Genomic DNA, 17,553 nt, shown 5'->3' on the forward strand with positions numbered 1-17,553 from the left:
GCAGCCGATCCAGGACCAAAGGTTGGTTCGAATCCCGGTGTCCCATATGGTCCCCGGTGGCTGCCAGGAGCTATTTCTGAGCAGACAGCCAGGAATAACCCCTGAGCATCACCGGGTATGGCCAAAAAACTAAACTAAACTAAACTAAACTAAAATAAAATAAAATAAAAATAAAATAAAATAAAAAGACAGAATGTGAATCTACTTTATTTTGGTTTTGGGGCCAAACTTAGCACTGCTCAGGACTTATCCCTGGTTCTAGAATGTGAGTTTAAACCAAATAATTCAATAAATGTTAGTAATATAATGCCAATAAATGCCATTTCACTTAGAAATGGGGGGGGTTGTATATCCAGTGGTGCTGAGAATTTATTTCTGGCTCTGTGCTCAGGGATCATTATTGGTTGGGGTTAGGGGGACCACATGTGGTGCTGGGGATCATACCTGGGTCAGCTGCATATACAGGCAGGCCTGTTGTACTATTTCTCTGACACCTCCGTTTCATTTTAAAGATGTAAACAAGTTAGAGAGATAAGGGAGATAGTACAGTTTGGTAAAGTGTTGGCCTGGCATCTGGCTAACCCTGGTTTACATCCTCAACACTGCATATGCTCCCCTGAGCCTTCTAGGAGTGATCCCTGAGCACTGAATAAGCTCTGAGCATTGCTGGATAGGGTCCAAACACAATGCCTGATACATTGTCCCCATCCCCAAAACGAAGTCAAAAGAAAGAAAAAGCTCACTTTTTCTGGGTGTTCTATCTTATTCTGTTTGTTTATTTGTTTGTTTGTTTTTAGGCCAAACCCAGGGAGGCTCAGGGTTTACTCCTGCCTCTGTGCTCAGAAATCACTCTTGGCAGGCTCAGGGAACCATATGGGATGCCAGTGATGGAACCCAGGTCAGCCTTTGTGCAAGGCAATGCCCTACCCACTTCGGCCCCAAGGGTGTTCTCTCTTAAAATTTCCCAAAATTAAAACACCCAGCGGTGTTTGCCTTGCAAGCAGCTGATCCAGGACCTAAGGTGGTTGGTTCGAATCTCGGAGTCCCATATGGTCCCCGTGCCTGCCTGGAGCTATTTCTGAGCAGATAGCCAGGAGTAACCCCTGAGCACCGCTGGGTGTGGCCCAAAAACCAAAAAAAATTTTTTAATTTCATTTTTGGTTTTTGGTTAGTACCCAATGGAGCTTGGGATTATGCAGTGTTGAATATCACAACCAGGTTTCCTACATGCAAGGCATGTGCTACTTTGAGCATGCCCTTTGAGCATCTCCCCACACGCCTCGCCCTCAAAAGATTTTAATTTTTGACTCATTTTTGTTTGTTGTTTTGAGGCCACATTTAGTAATGCTCAGAGTTTAGTCCTGATTCTGCCCTCAGGAATCAAAAATTGGCTAAAGTTGGCATCATGGAAGTATAACTGAATAGGTGTCTGAATCAAGACTTAAATTTTATCATGAAAAGATAAATTATAAATAAATAAATAAATTAGTGTTTTACTAAGCTCCAAAAGAAAATGATGGCCTCCAACTCTTCCAAGACAGTGTGGTCCAAACTGAAAATGCTGGGGCCTTCCCAGAAGGGGTGGGGCACAGCAGCCTAGAGCCATGCTCAAACCCTCTGACAGAAAAGGCCCAGTTCCACAACTTAACCTTATCAAACTGTCAAGCCACCAAATTTGTTCTAAATCTATATATAGATCCAGGGCCACTGGACCAAAAGTGGCCCTGGGATACCTCAAAATTTCATTCTAGTCTAGTAATATCTGATACTTCTGGGAAAGTTTTATAGAAGACCACCCAGCTCAGCGAGCCTGAACAGTAACACAGAAGGCTCACCTAGCACCAACCACAGCCCAGTAAGTCCTCAGATAACTTTGGTCACAACATTGAGAGATAGAACAGTTACTTTAAATTAACCCTTACTGATCTAATTTTGCCTTTGTATTGTAACAAACAATATGAAGTAAATTTGCTTGAGGCAAGGGGGCAGGCTTAGTGGGTGGGAAACTGGAGACATTCGTGGAAGGAAGGTCACACTAAGGTAGGATTGGTGTTTGAACATTGAATGCCTGGAACAACTGTGTTATGAACAACTTGCTAAATCACGGTATTAAAATTAAAATTTTAAACTAAAATTAGGGGCCGGAGTGATAGCACAGTGGTAGGGCATTGCCTTGCATGCAGCCAACCCAGGACAGATATGGTTCGAATCCTGGTATCCCATATGGTCCTCATGCCTGCCAGGAGCAATTTCTGAGCACCGAGCCAGGAGTAACCCCTGAGCACCACCAGGTGTGACCCAAAACCCAAACATAAATAAATAAATAAAAATAAAATTATTAATAACTAAGAAAAGAACTCGGAGACAATGAAGTCCCTTTTTGACTTTGGGTCACATTCTGTGGTGCTCATGGATTACTCCTGGCTCTTCACCACTTGTAGTAGTGCTCGAGGGACCATGCAGTTCTAGGGATCAAATTCAGACCTCTAACATGTAAATCAACGCTCTGTTTATTGAGGTATCTCTTTAATCCTGTCAAAGTCTTTTTCATTTGTAAAAACAATCTAATATTTCAAATCACAACTAGAAAGTGATTCTGTCTTTAAATGTTTACAATATTCCATTTCTTTTTTTTCTTTTTGTAATTTCTTTTTAAAATAGAAAATACGTATTAAAGAGTATTTTTAAAATAGCCCATACTTTAAGAGCCAGTATACAAAAAAAAAAAAAAAAAGAGTCAACATAAAGCACACGGATAGGGTAGTTAAAATTTTTACAATATTGTAAATTGTTTTAAATTAATGCTGGTTTTCCTTTTTTCTTTTTTTTTTTTTTTTTTTTTGGTGGGGAGGGTTGTTTTTTCGGGGCTACCCTCAGCTGCATTCAGGGATTACTCCTAGCTCTGTACTCAGAAGTCACTCCTGGCAGGCTCCGGGGACCATATGGGATGCCAGGATTCGAATTGAGGTTCATCCTGTGTTGGCTGTGTGCAAGGCAAATGCCCTACCACTGTGCTATCTCTCAGGCCCCTTCCTTTTTCCTTTTACGGGGGGCACACCCAAGGGGCTACTCTCTTATGTGCTTAAGGGAATATGTGGCCTTGGGTATCTAACCTGGGGTTCCTGTATGCAAATCATGTGTTACATGTCTTTGAACTACTTCCCTGATTCCTTGAAAGCCTCTTTATATGTGTGTGTGTGTGTGTGTGTGTGTGTGTGTGTGTGTGTGTGTGTGTGTGTGTCCTGGAGGGAAAGGATGGTTGGACCACACTGGGTGGTGCTCAGGTTTTCCTCTAGACCTGTGCTCGAGTCACTCAGAGAACCAAAGTGGTACATGGGATCAAACTTGGATTTTTAGTACTCTAGATCTGTACTCAGTCCTGTGAACTGTTTTCCTAACCCCAACAAGAGAACAGTTAACAACAATTCTCCACCTTGTACCTCATCCCCATGAAACACTCTATTCTTTTGTTGTTTGGGCCACACCCAGCTGTACTCAGGGCTTACTCCTAGCTCTGCACTCAGGGATGTCAAGGGTCAAACCTGGCTTGGTTGTGTGCAAGGCAAGCTCCTTACCCACTATACTATTACTCCTGTGCCCTATTATTTTTTATTTTTTGTTTTTGTTTTGTTTTGTTTTGGGGCCACACCGGTGACACTCAGGGATCACTCCTGGCTCTGCGCTCAGAAATCGCTCCTGCCTCAGAGGACCATATGAGACACCAGGGGATCAAACCATAGTCTGTCCTAGGTCAGTCATGTACAAGGCAAGCGCCCTACAGCTTTGCCACCGCTCCAGTCTTATATTTTTTTTTTTTTTGTGGTTTTTGGGTCACACCCGGCAGTGCTCAGGGGTTATTCCTGGCTCCAGGCTCAGAAATTGCTCCTGGCAGGCACGGGGGACCATATGGGGCGCCGGGATTCGAACCGATGACCTCCTGCATGAAAGGCAAATGCCTTACCTCCATGCTATCTCTCCAGCCCAATCCAGTCTTATATTTTTAATTTTTGTAATTAATCACTAGGAATTACAAAATCACAAAGTTACTCATGACCGAGTTTTAAGCATACAATGTTTGAACACCAAGTCCTTCACCACTGTCCCCTTCCCTCAACAATAACCAGTTTCCCTCCTGCCCCTCAGCCTGCCTCTGGCAGGCCCTTTTTCCTGTCAGGCACTGAAACTTTCATTCTTTAGGGTCACCAAGGATGGCCCAAGTCCAGGGGAGAGGAATTTGTATTTTACTTTTGCAGCTGGAGGAGTGTTAAAGTATGTGCCATAGTGCGGGGATTCTGGTTATCCCAGTGGTCAGAAGCTGAGTTCCCAGGGAAGTAAATGTGGTCATAACAAGGAAACATTCACCAATGATCAGACATTCCTCAACCTCCTTCCCCCCATCCCACCCCTGCAACCTCCTAGCATTCCACTCTCCTGAAATAAAGGCTCTCTGTGTGCACCAAATCCATCTCGACTGGCCTGCCTCGCCCTGGTAGTTCGATAGAAATAATGGACAGCACATGGCAGAGTATTAACATGATTGCACACCCAGCTGATGCAGGATCAGGAGTAGTCACAAAAATGGATATAGGAAAGCCGCTCAAATCACATGTAAAGCTTGGAGCAGAGAGGTAGTAGACTAGTTAACTACCAGGAAAGAGAAAAACAGAATGCAATAGGGACTTCACTAAAGAATGATTTGAGGGTGAGTAGACAGCTACATTTGTGCACAATGGACCTTAAATGGTAGTCAACATAGAGACTTCCAGCAATATGAATCAGTCTTAGCAATGCAATAACAAGGATGGAAAAATCTCAAAAGAAGATAAAGAAGAAGTGCGGGGGTGGGGTGGGGGCATAGGTCAGTGGTTTAAAACACCTGACTAGCAAGTAAGGCCATGAGTGCAGTCCCTGAAGCCAACATGTTCCCCAACAAATCAGAGTTTGTAGCTCTGGGTGGTTTTGTTTGTTTGTCTTTGTTTTTTTTTTTTTTCTGAATCCTAGCACCAAAGTGATCTTTGGCCACACAGCAGCTGCACCACAACCAAAAGGAAAACTTAAAGATGTGTGGACACCATAGCCAGGAAATGTGACCCACTGAGCACAAGTGTGAGCACTGCAAACCCAGAGAGCATGACCACCGAAACGTCTTGAGTGCCACCGCGACAGATGGTGACTCTGGCAAGTCTGTGTGTAAGCCACACAATTAAGGAAGCAGAATCCTCTCTGAGCACTGTGGTTTCTTATGTGAGCACTGTGACCTGATGTGTGACCTCTGATGAGCCCCACAAGCAGGCCTGTGTGTGAGTCCAGACCCTGCAACAATAAGAAAACACCATGAAGGGAAAGGAAAGAGAGGAGGGATGGATATGTACAGTGAAACAATTCTAGAAACACAGATTTTTTTTTTTACTTGCAGGGAAGTTGGGCCAGTAAAAAAAGGGAGAGTGAAGGGGGAAAGTTTCTTTTTTCTTTGTCTTTTCAAGAATCCCTCTTGGGGGGCCTGGAATGATAGCACAGCAGGTAGGGTGTTTGACTTGCACATGGATGACCTGCATTTGATACCTGGCATATCCTACGACCCCCCAAGTCTGCTAGCAATGATTTCTAGAACAAAGCTAGAAGTAACCCTTAGCACCGCTGGATGTGGGCCCCCCTCACACACAAAAAGAATCACTCATGTCAGTGCTCAAGGGATCATCTAGGATTATGGAGATTGAACCTGGGCAGCCTATGGAAGGCAAATGCCTTTCCATCACTTTCTCTTTCACTTTCACTATCACCATCACTCTCACTCTCTGAACTTTTCAAATGAACTTTCCTACCAATCTAAAGAATCCACATGTCTGCTCTAGAGTGCTTAGATTTTCCCAAACTAAAATTTGTTAGCTCTCCAACTTGGGGTGGGCAGACACTGATTGCAATTAACCTACAAAGAGAAAATAACTTGCTTTGGAGGCAAGTCAGGAGAAAAGCAAAGAAACTAGCCCAGTACTGAATGAGGCAACTGACAAAAATATCACACTGCTATGTCCAAAGACCTCACATTCCACTCCCACCCAGCTTTACAGCATGCCTCTCTGGGTGTGACCTTTCCTTGTGCCTGACGTTCTCTCTTCTTCAAATGTCTTTTCTGCCCTTCTCTGCCCTTCATCCCTGTCCATCCCTTAGGTCATTGGAATTTTAAAAGGGGTCAGGTTGGCACCTGCCATTGTCTCGGCCTTTTTTGATGCTCATGAACTGACTGCCATGGTGCCTCTCCCCATATCTGAAGCAGAAACATGCCAGTAACTCTACTTTTCATTTGGTATTTTCATATGGAATGGCTGGCAGCCATTTCCCAGTGACACCCCTGTCCACCCTCCCCCTCAGTTTTCCCCCATGACTTATTGGTCACCTGGACACTCAGAAATTCAGGGAAGCTGAGTAACAAGTTCTGGTGAAGGTGATGATAGGCATCATTGATCTAGACAAATCAAGATTTCATAATTAGATTAGGAAGCCAGTCATGCCATCCTCCCAAAATTAAGTTCCCTTGAGAAGGAAGAAGGAAGGAAATGGATAACAAAGTTTCTCAAAGGTCACATTCCAGAGTAAGTCTCCTTCTTCATTCACAGCACTGCCTACTCTATGGCACTTGGTGCAGAAGCAGCTATGTTGTTATACATATACATGGTTGGGCCAAAAGCAGCTTTGCCCTTCCCACATTCCTTGCAGCTCAGTGTGGCATGCGACCAATTTCTCCCTCTAATCCACCCTCTTTCCATCCCTGATTGCTGCTTCAGAGGTCCCACAAGCGCTTGGTTGTGGATCTGCACACTAAGTAATAGTGCTTCACTGTGGTGCTTGTGCACTCTGGAGACCTCATGCTTTCAGTTACTCATCATACATACTTGGCTGTGAGGCCCAGGGCACACACTCTATGCCAGTTGCTGGGGGTCCTAGAGAGCAGAGCCTCAGGACCATGCTTGGTGCACACAAGTGGCACTGGGAATCAAACTGGAGGTGTAGACCCTGCAAGGAAGGTGCTTTTGTCACCAAGCCATTCCCCAGGTGATCAGCTTCTAAGTGTGTGTTGAAAGGTGGAGAAATGAATGAATCTACAAGAAAGTAAGGAGAAAGTTCAAATCTTTGTTTTCCCTCTGCGCTATAGGAAATGTGGTTGTCGGGAGCTACACTGATCCAAATTGCAGTATACATGATGGATGAAGAGAGAAGGAGGCAGAGGCACCTGCAGATTTCACAAAGCAGAGAGACCACAGAACCTTTGACTTTTACTTAAAAGTTAAAATACTCTATCATCTTTGAAGCTCTATTTGCAGCCATACTAATACCCCAATAAAAACAATTATAAGCTGACACCCAGCTATTAACCCAAAACAAAGGTGTCCCCATCTTCTTCTTTTCTTTAAATTTCTCCTTTAATGGATAAAAGCCCACTTGGAGAGGTACCTCTCTCTCTATCCTTTCTCTCTTTCCTTTCTCTCTCTCTCTCTCTCTCTCTCTCTCTCTCTCTCTCTCTCTCTCTCTCCCTCTCTCCCCCCCTGGTGAATTGGGGATGGGTTAATAAAGAGTAGTTCTGGGGCTGGAGTGGTAGCACAGTGGTTGGGCATTTGCCTTGCACGAAGCCAACCCAGTATAAACCCGGGTTCGATCCCTGGCATTCCATATGGTCCTCGAGCCTGCCAGGTGTGATTTCTGAGCACAGAGTCAGGAATAACCCCTGAGTGCCACTGGGTGTGACCCAAAACCAGAAAGAAAGAAAGAAAGAAAGAAAGAAAGAATTAAAGAAAGAAAGAAGAAATAAAGAAAGGAAAGAAAGAAACACAGAAAAAAGAAAGAAACAGACAAAGAAAGAAAGAAAGAAGAAAAAGAAAGAAAGAAAGTAAGGAAAGAGAAAGAAAGAAAGAAAGATAGAAAGAAAGAAAGGAAAGAGAAGAAAGAAGAGAAAGAAAGAAAGAAAGAAGAAAAGAAAGAAAGAAAGAAAGAAAGAAAAGAAAGAAAAGAAAGAAAGAAAGAAGAAAGAAAGAGAGAGAAAAAGAAAGAAAGAATAAAAGAGAAAAAGAAAGAAAGAAAGAAGAAAGAAAAAAAGAAAGAAAGAGACATAAAGAAAGAAAGAAGAAAGAAAGAAAGAAAGAAAGATAAGAAAGAAAGAAGAAAAGAAGAAAGAAAAGAAAGAAGAAAGAAAGAAAAGAAAGAGAAAAAGAAAGAGAAAAAGAAGAAAGAGAAAGAAAGAAAGAAAGAAAGAAAGAGAAAAAGAAAGAAAGAGAAAAAGAAAGAAAGGAGGGAGGGAAGGAGGGAGGAAGGAAGGAGGAAGGAAGGAGGAAGGAAGGAAGGAAGGAAGGAAGGAAGGAAGGAAGGAAGGAAGGAAGGAAGGAAGGAAGGAAGGAAGGAAGGAAGAACAGTTTTGGATTAGCATGCTCAGAGATAACCACAAGGCAAGAAGAAAACTGACTCCTTGATTCTTTCCTGACTGGCTTGGTTTATTGATTCTTCACTGCTACTCTGTTTCTTCAGACCCCGTCCATCAGGGGTGGCGATACGGTGTGTGAGTTGATTTTTTTTTGGGGGGGGGGGTCATAACCAGCAGTGCTCAGGGGTTACTCCTGCCTCTGCACTCAGAAATTGGTCCTGGCAGACTTGGGGACCATATGGGATGTTGGGAATCGAAATGGGGCCTGTCCAGGGTTGGCTGAGTGCAAAGCAAATGCCCTACCACTGTGCTATTGCTCTGGCCTGTGTGAGTTGATTTCACACCATGGGGATTTTATGGGATGGAATATCTCCCACCTCACAAACTCCCTTTACCTTGCCTCAGATTTTCACTCAGTTTTCATTGTGTCAGAATAAGCAGTGGATTCAAAATTTGGCTGATTGGAGCAGAAAATGGTTCATAGTTCTGTGTTGAGGGCTGAGCCATGAGTATCAGTTATCTATGACCACGTGTAAGGCCACATAAACACAAAACCTCATCTAAAAACAACAATGAACAGAATTCAGCTCACAAGTCTGCTCAATAAGAAGCTTGTACACAGAGGAAAGCTCTGCCTCACAAGTTTCAGAGAGGAGGAAATTCTCTACACGTGGGAGAAGGGCTGTGGGGGGGGAGTTTATCAGCACTGGGCTGTGTTAAGCTGACCTCATCTGGACTCACTCAAGTGCTGGGGTCAACTGCTGGTTGGCTAGACAGCTCTGTTGACTTTGGCTAAGCTCATTCTTATGTCTGAGGCTCAGCCAGCTGTTGGCTGATCTAAGATGGCCTCGGCAGGGGCAACTCTGGGAGACTTGGCCCAGGTCCCTTTTCTCTCATTATCTAGTCGGTAGCCTACATGCATTCTAGTGGCAAGGATTCAGGGTTGCACTGAGTGTTAGGCCCTGAACGTTTGTATCTCATCTCCCCCACATTCATCTACTTGGTTGATGCTTTGGGAGCTTTGGGGAGCCACATCCTGCAGTGTCCAGGAGCCACTGGCTCTATATTCAAGAGTGACCCTTTATGGGGCTGGAGTGATAGCATGAAGGTAGTGCATTTGCCCTGCATGCAGACGGACGGTGGTTCAAATCCCGGCATCCCCTATGGTTCCCCAAGCCTGCCAGGAGCGATTTCTGAGCATAGAGCCAGGAGTAACCCCTGAGCATTGCCAGATGTGATCCAAAAGCCCCCCCCCCAAAAAAAAAAAGAGTGACCCTTTATGGTGTTGGGGAATGGAACCAAAATGGGCTACAAGCTGGGCAAGTGCTTTAATGCCTGTACTATCTCTCCAGCCCCAAATGTACAAGTTGAAAAGCTAATGCCCAAGGGGATGGAGTTTGGGAAGTGATTAGGCCATAAGCACCAACCCTTCAGGAATGAGTTTAGTGCTCTTTTTTTTTTTGGTTTTTGGGTCACACCAGGCAGTGCTCAGGGGTTATTCCTGGCTCCAGGCTCAGAAATTGCTCCTGGCAGGCACGGGGGACCATATGGGACGCCGGGATTCGAACCGATGACCTCCTGCATGAAAGGCAAACGCTTTACCTCCATGCTATCTCTCCGGCCCTGAGTTTAGTGCTCTTATAAGAGAGGCTCTTATAACAGACCCTGCACTCCTTCCACCATGTGAAAGCAAAACATTGGTCATCTGCAGCCCAGAGGGGCTTTTACCAGAACCCAAATACACTGGCACCTTGGTCTTGCACACTCAACTCCAACCGTGAGACACAGATTTCTATTATATATAATCCAATGCCTAAATAAACTAAGGGAGCATGTGGAGTCACATAAGGGCTTTTCCAAGCCTCTGCCTGAAATATTTGCTAACTTCTACTGAGCAAAACTGAGTCAGAAAAGGGGAGTCCAGAGTTCAAATGGGAAGGTCCGACCAAATAGGATGGAAGCAAGGAGAGGAGAACCGAGGCCCCTTAGTGCTACCACCCGACCATACCACGTTCTGAGATTCTCATTGGGCAATGGCTAACGTTGCCTGGGTGTTTACTGAGGCCATGGCTATTCCCTCAAATGGGGTGCTGCTGCCACAACCAGAGACCAGATTCCTCTTGGCTTGTCTCTTTCCCTCATCAATTCCACCTGATTCAGTCTCTAGGTGAGGCAGGTTGTGTTGGCAGAGCAATCCATGACAACTCCTAGGAAGACTGGGCTGCTGGGGAGCTGGGAAGTTGGCTGTATCTGTGGTACTAAGAAGAGGGTTCCACCTTAGTGCAAGTTTCCCAGAGGAGAAAATTCTCCACATGTGGGAGAAGAGCTTATACCACAGGCAGTAAAAAGAAAGAAAGAAAGAAAGAAAGAAAGAAAGAAAAGAAAGAAAGAAGAAAGAAAGAAAGAAAAGAAAGAAAGAAAGAAAGAAAGAAAGAAGAAAGAAAGAAGAAAGAAAGAAAGAAGAAAGAAAGAAGAGAAAGAAAGAAAGAAAGAAAGAGAAAGAAAGAAGGAAAGAAAGAAAGAAGGAAGAAGGAGGAAGGAAAGGAAGGAAGGAAGGAAGGAAGGAAGGAAGGAAGGAAGGAAGGAAAGAAGGAAGGAAGGAAGGAAGGAAGGAAGGAAAGAAAGAAAGAAAGAAAGAAAGAAAGAAAGAAAGAAAAGAAAGAAAGAAAAGAAAGAAAGAAAGAAAGAAAGAAAAGAGAAAGAAAAGAAAGAAAGAAAGAAAGAAAGAAAGAAAGAAAGAAAGAAAGAAAGAAAGAAAGAAAGAAAGAAAAAGCAAAAAAGCAAAAACCAGGACTACAACAACGAAGAGGAGAAATATCTGCTTCTCATTCTCTTCACATCTAAGCTTCCACTCCCTCTTCATTTCATTTCCTTAGTAGTCAGGCCAGCCACACCCTTCATGCAAAATTCATGGAGTCACAGTATGGGCATCTAGTTCTCTCTCTCACACATAGACTGGAAGGCATCTGGATTGGATACCATATTTTTGCTTTTGTCTTTAAAAATATGTTGATAATCTTTTAGCAAGGTTTATGAAGAAGAGAGAGCACTAATACAATTGATGTAAAAATTCTCAATAAAATTGGGGCCGGAGAGATAGCAGGGGCCGGAGAGATAGCATGGAGGTAAGGTGTTTACCTTTCGTGCAGGAGGTCATCGGTTTGAATCCCAGCATCCCATATGGTCCCCTGTGCCTGCCAGGAGCAATTTCTGAGCCTGGAGCCAGGAATAACCCCTGAGTACTGCCGGGTATGACCCAAAAACCACAAAAAAAAAAAAAAATACTAGCTAATTGAATTTAACATCACAAAGATACACAGTGACCAAGTGGGGTTAAATCTGAAAATACAGATCAGTCAGCATACTACATTATGTCAATAAAAGGAAAAACAGACATGCATGCAACAGAGTGGTAAAGCACATCTTTCACATGTATGAGGTACTGGGTTCAATCCCAGGCACCTAAAAAGGGGGCAGAATATTTTATATATATATATATATATATATATATATATATATATATATATATATGTCAAGAAAGCACCTGATAAAATATAGCCACACATGATAAAAACTGAAATGGGGTTAAAAATAATATATTTCAGCATGATAAAAGTAGTAAACTATAAGTCTACAGCTAATATAGTCAGTGGTAAAAGAGAAAGACTTTTGGGTTTTGGTTTTGGGCCACACCTGGCGGTACTCAGGTACACCTAGCTCTTCCTTAGAAATGACTACTGGCAGTGCTTGGGGGACCATCTGGGATGGGGGAATCAAACTGGGTCAGCTGCATGCAAGGCAAGCCCCCTCACCACTGTACTATCTCTCTCTCCCCTGCTCTGCCCACTGTGCTATCACTTTAGCCCAGAGAAAGACATTTTTCATTCTCACACATGCAATGAAAGTTGCCAGCCATTGAGCCACTTTGAATGCCATTTTTTGAAAATAAAGATAATAGGGGCCAGAGCAATAGCACAGCGGTAAGGCTTGCACGCAACCAACAGAAGACAGACCCCAGTTCGAGTTCAGGCATCTCATATGGTCCCTTGAGCCTGCCAGGAATGACTTCTGAGTGCAGAGCCAGGAGTAAGCCCTGCACACTGTTGGGTATGATCCCAAAACAAAACAAAACAAACAAACAAACAAGATAGAGCTGGAGTGATAGCACAGTGGCAGGGTGTTTGCCTTACACATGGCCAACCCAGGTTCAATCCCCGGCATCCAAGAGCCTGCCAGGAGCAATTTCTGATTGCAGGGCCAGGAGTAACCCTAGAGTACCACCAGATCTGAGGCCCCAAAAACAAACAAACAAATAAATAAATAAACAAACAAACAAATAAAAATATAATAAAGAAAATAAAGATTCCACCATTCTTTTTCATCTAGTATTAGAGGTCTTAGCACAACTAAGAAAGAAAAGGAATCCAGGACTAGAGACACAGCTTGTGATGGACCCAATTTCATGGGTCTCAAACACACCAGAGAACAATCCAGAGCTCAGAGCAGATGTAAGCACAAAATCAAAATGCATTTAAAAGATAAATAAAATTCACGTCAGAAAAGAAGTAAATCTTTAACCTGACAAAGGATTTAAGACCTTACAATGGAATTTGTTTTTGAAGAGAGTCTCTTCAAGAAAAGGAGCAGAGAAAATTGTACAGTCATGTGCAAGGTTGCTTTCCTTTCTTTTTTTTTTTTTTTTCTTTTTTGGTTTTTAGTTTTTGGGCCACACCTGGCAGTGCTCAGGGGCTACTCCTGGCTGTCTGCTCAGAAATAGCTCCTGGCAGGCACAGGGGACCATATGGGACACCGGGATTCGAACCAACCACCTTTGGTCCTGGATGGCTGCTTGCAAGGCAAAAGCTGCTGTGCTGTCTCTCCGGGTCCTCAAGGTTGCTTTCTAACCCCATTTTCAAACTAAATTTTTAATGGACTAAAGACCCAAAGTAAGGCCCAAATCCAAGGGTTGGAGTGATAGCACAGCGATGGGACCTTTGCCTTGCACGCAGCCAACCTGGGAGTGACCTGGATTCAATACCTACTATCCCATTTGATCCCCAGAGCCTGCCAGGAGTGATTTCTGAGCCCAGAGCCAGGAGTAACTCCAGAGTGCCACCGAGTGTGGCCCCAAACAACGACGACAACAACAACAAAACAGACCCACATTCATGAAGCACATAGAAAAAAACAAGTGAAATGTTCTATGACAAATTTTTGTTTGTTTTCAGGTCACACCCATTTGATGCTCAGGGGTTACTCCTGGCTAAGTGCTCAGAAATTGCTCCTGGCTTGGGGGGACTATATGGAATGCCGGGGGATTGAACCGCGGTCCTTCCTTGGCTAGCGCTTGCAAGGCAGACACCTTACCTCTAGCGCCACCTCGCTGGCCCCTCTATGACAATTTTTTTTGGGGGGTCACACGCGGCACCGCTCAGGGGTCACTCCTGGCTCTACACTCAGAAATTACCCCTGGCAGGCACGGGGGACCATATGGGATGCTGGGATTCGAACCACCGTCCTTGTGCATGAAAGGCAAACGCCTTACCTCCATGCTATCTCGCCGGCTCTCTATGACAAATTTTATTAGAGAAACTTTTGGGGACTCAATGCCAGTGACAAGGAAAATCAAAGTAAAGATAAACAATAAGGATTATGTTAAACGGAAAAACTTGTGCAGCAGAAGAATACATAAACAAAATGGAAAGACAGAATACTGAATAGATCTTTGCACATCATAATCTTTCTCCTCTCCCCCCTCTCTTTCTTTTTCTCTTTCTCTCTCTCTCTCAAAAGAGGCAAATAAACAAACAAAAACTCAGCAATAACAACCAGTGTGGAGAAAAAGAAACCCTTGCACACACACTGTTGATTGAAATTTAAATTGCTGCACTATTTTGGGAAACACTACAGATTTTCCTCACGAAGCTGTAAGACCAAGCTACCCTATGATTCAGCTATCCTTCTCTTAGGATAGAGAAAAAGACCAAAGAAAATGAGAGCATTGAAACACATACTATATTCTAGCAGAATTATTAGCAAAACCTAAAAAGAAAAGCAACCGAAGTGCTCTCTGATAGATGACTGAATAAAGAAAATCTTTTATATTTATATCCAGGAGAATGTTATTCAGCTAAAAGCAAATGAAATGTTGCTATTCAGGGAAGTGCTTGAGGAAATTATGCGAGGCAAAATAAGTCAGAAGGAAAAAAGACAAATATTGAACCATTTCACCTATGTTTTATGCAAGAATGTAAGCTTGGGGCTGGAGCAATAGCACAGCGGTAGGGTGCATGTGGCCAACACAGGACAGACCTGGGTTCGATTCCCAGCGTCCCATAAGGTCTCCCGAGCCAGGAGCGATTTCTGAGCGCATAGCCAGGAGTAATCCCTGAGTGTCACTGGGTGTGGCCCAAGCCTCCCCCCCCCAAAAAAAAAAAAGAATATAAGCTTGCTGAACAGACCAATAAAAAGTTCAATAGTAGAACCAAGATTACCTGAAGAGAAGATGTGGGAGGAGAGAGACATGTTGAAGGTTATATATAAAACTAAGAGAAAGTGGGGCCAGAGCCATAGTTTAGCACGTAGGGAACTTGCCTTGCATGCAACTGACCTGGGTTTGATTCCAGGTACCATATCATTCCAGGTATGATCTACTGAGACTGCCAGGAGTGATTCCTGAGTGCAGAGATAGGAGTAACACCTAAGCAATACTGAGTGTGAACCAAAAAAATTAAAGAGAGAGAGAGAGAGAGAGAGAGAGAAAGAGAGAGAGAGAGAGAGAGAGAGAGAGAGAGAGAGAGAGAGAGAGAGAGAGAGAAGAAAAACTCCAGCAAACAAATATATTTACTGAACCCTGGCCGGTTAGCTCAGTTGGTTAGAGCGTGGTGCTAATAATGCCAAGGTCATGGGTTCAATCCCACTTCGGGCCGGAGTGAACGCTGCAAAGAAATATATTTACTGAGCACCATTTAAATAAAAGAATTGAAAAGAACAGTATGTCACAGTTAAGATGAAAAAAACCAGAACCCCATGTATCAACAGAATGCAAGAAGCGAGTTGCCAAAGCATATGTACAGTGTGGTACTATTTATAAAATTTCAAAACATGGAAAACATGTTTGTGGATACACACATACGGAGTGAAAGTCTAAACATGCATGAAATGCTGAGCACATTACACAGGACCATGATTTCTACTGGAAAAAGGGAGGAGAAAAGAATCTGGTTAGGAATTTTTTGTTTCTTTTTGGTTGTTCTAATATGTAACTTATTCTTGCTACTTATTTTTATTTTTATTTTTTGCACTGTCTGGAATCAAGCCCAGAGCTTTACACATAAAGGCCAAGAGCTACCACTGAGCTATATCCACAGCCCGTGTCCTTTTATTTTTGAAATAAAATAATTGTATTTAAAGAAATTTATGTAGAGAGAGGGAAGAAAAAGAAGAGGAGAGGAGAGGAGAGAGAGAGAAAGAGAGAGAGAAAAAGAGAGAGAGAGAGTACTTTCTCCAGGGTAGGGAAACCCATATTCTTAATTTTCTTTATTGCAAGGTCTGGCAAATGATCAACTATGAGCCCAGCTTGGCATAATGATTTTGAGTCTTTGTTTTTGTTTTAGGATCAAACTCTCAGAGCTCAGGGTAGTTTCTGGCAGTGCTCAGGGGGCCATGCAATACTAGGAATTGAGCCAGGGCCTCTTACATGCAAAAAATGTGCTTAGCTCATTCATTGAGCTATTCCTTGGCTCCCTGACATGTTTTTGCATGGCCATGAGCTAAAAGAATGTGTTTTGCTTTTTTTATTTTAAAAAGAATTGAGGGCCAGAGAAACTATAGGAAAGGCACTAGACTTACACATGGCACTGCAAAATCTACTAGGAGTGGTCCCTCAGCACAGAGCCAGGAATGCTCTGCACAAGGCAGATGCTCTACCACTGAGCTGGCACCCGCCCCCATTTATTATTAGTTATAAGGCAAAGAATGTATATGTAAATTTTCACCCCTGTATCCTTTTGGTTGATTAGGAATAAACTCTTAGAAATGAGAAATGAGGGGCCGGGAAGGTGGTGCTGGAGATAAGGTGTCTGCCTTGTAAGCGCTACCAAGGAACGGACCGCGGTTCGATCCCCCGGCGTCCCATATGGTCCCCCCAAGCCAGGGGCGATTTCTGAGCACATAGCCAGGAGTAACCCTGAGCGTCAAAAACCAAAAAAAAAAAAAAAGAAATGAGAAATGATCTTTTTATCTTGTTTGTTTTATCTTTGTTTCGTATGTAGCCACACCCAGTGAGCTCAAGGGTCACTCTGGGCTTGCTTAGGACCATAGCAGAACTGGGATTTAACTAGAGTTAAATGCAAGACAAACATCTTACCCTCTTCTCTCTCTGGTCCTTTTATGGGTAGGGGGCACACATAGCAGTGCTCAGATGCTATGCCTGTCTCTATCCTAGTGACTCCTGGCGTGGCTCAAGGAATCATATGCAGTGCCAGAGAGTTGATCTAGAGTCAGCCACATGCAAGGTAAATGTCTTACCCCCTATACTACCTCTCTAGTTCCCCAATTCTCTTTCTTTGCTTTAATTAACCCCTTCCTTTTTTTTTTTTTTCAGTCTTGCTATCCTTTGGTCTGATACTGTTCTCTCTCTTGCTTCTTACTAGTATTTGCTTCTTTCTAGTACTTGCATATGTTCTAAAAACAAACAAAACACCTCTTGCCTTTACATCCCTGCTTGATGTAAAGAGATGTAAAGAGATGCATCACCATCTCTCTGGTGGTCTACATTCTCTGGCACCTTGTGAAGGCTGATGCCTGCTCTAATTTGAAAAAGAAATTGGAGAGTCACTTCTGGAGGTGTTCAGAGCATCATTCAATGCTGGGGACTGAATCTAGGCTCTTCAATCCTTTGAATTATCTTCTCAGACCCTAACTCCAATTTCCTAATCTTTCTTTTTTGGGGAGAAAGGAGAGGCAATCTCAGTGATGCTCAAGGGTGATTCTTGACTCTGTTCAGGACTGGTCCCTGACAGTGTTTGGGGAAAGTATATGCTGTGCTGGAATTAAACTGGGGTCAGCCATATACCGTATAAGACAAATGGGCGTATAAAATAACCCCCTAATTTTACAGTTAAAACATAGGTTTAGGCCTA

This window comes from Suncus etruscus, chromosome 18, assembly GCF_024139225.1.
Source record: "Suncus etruscus isolate mSunEtr1 chromosome 18, mSunEtr1.pri.cur, whole genome shotgun sequence".
Classification (NCBI taxonomy): Eukaryota; Metazoa; Chordata; class Mammalia; order Eulipotyphla; family Soricidae; genus Suncus; species Suncus etruscus.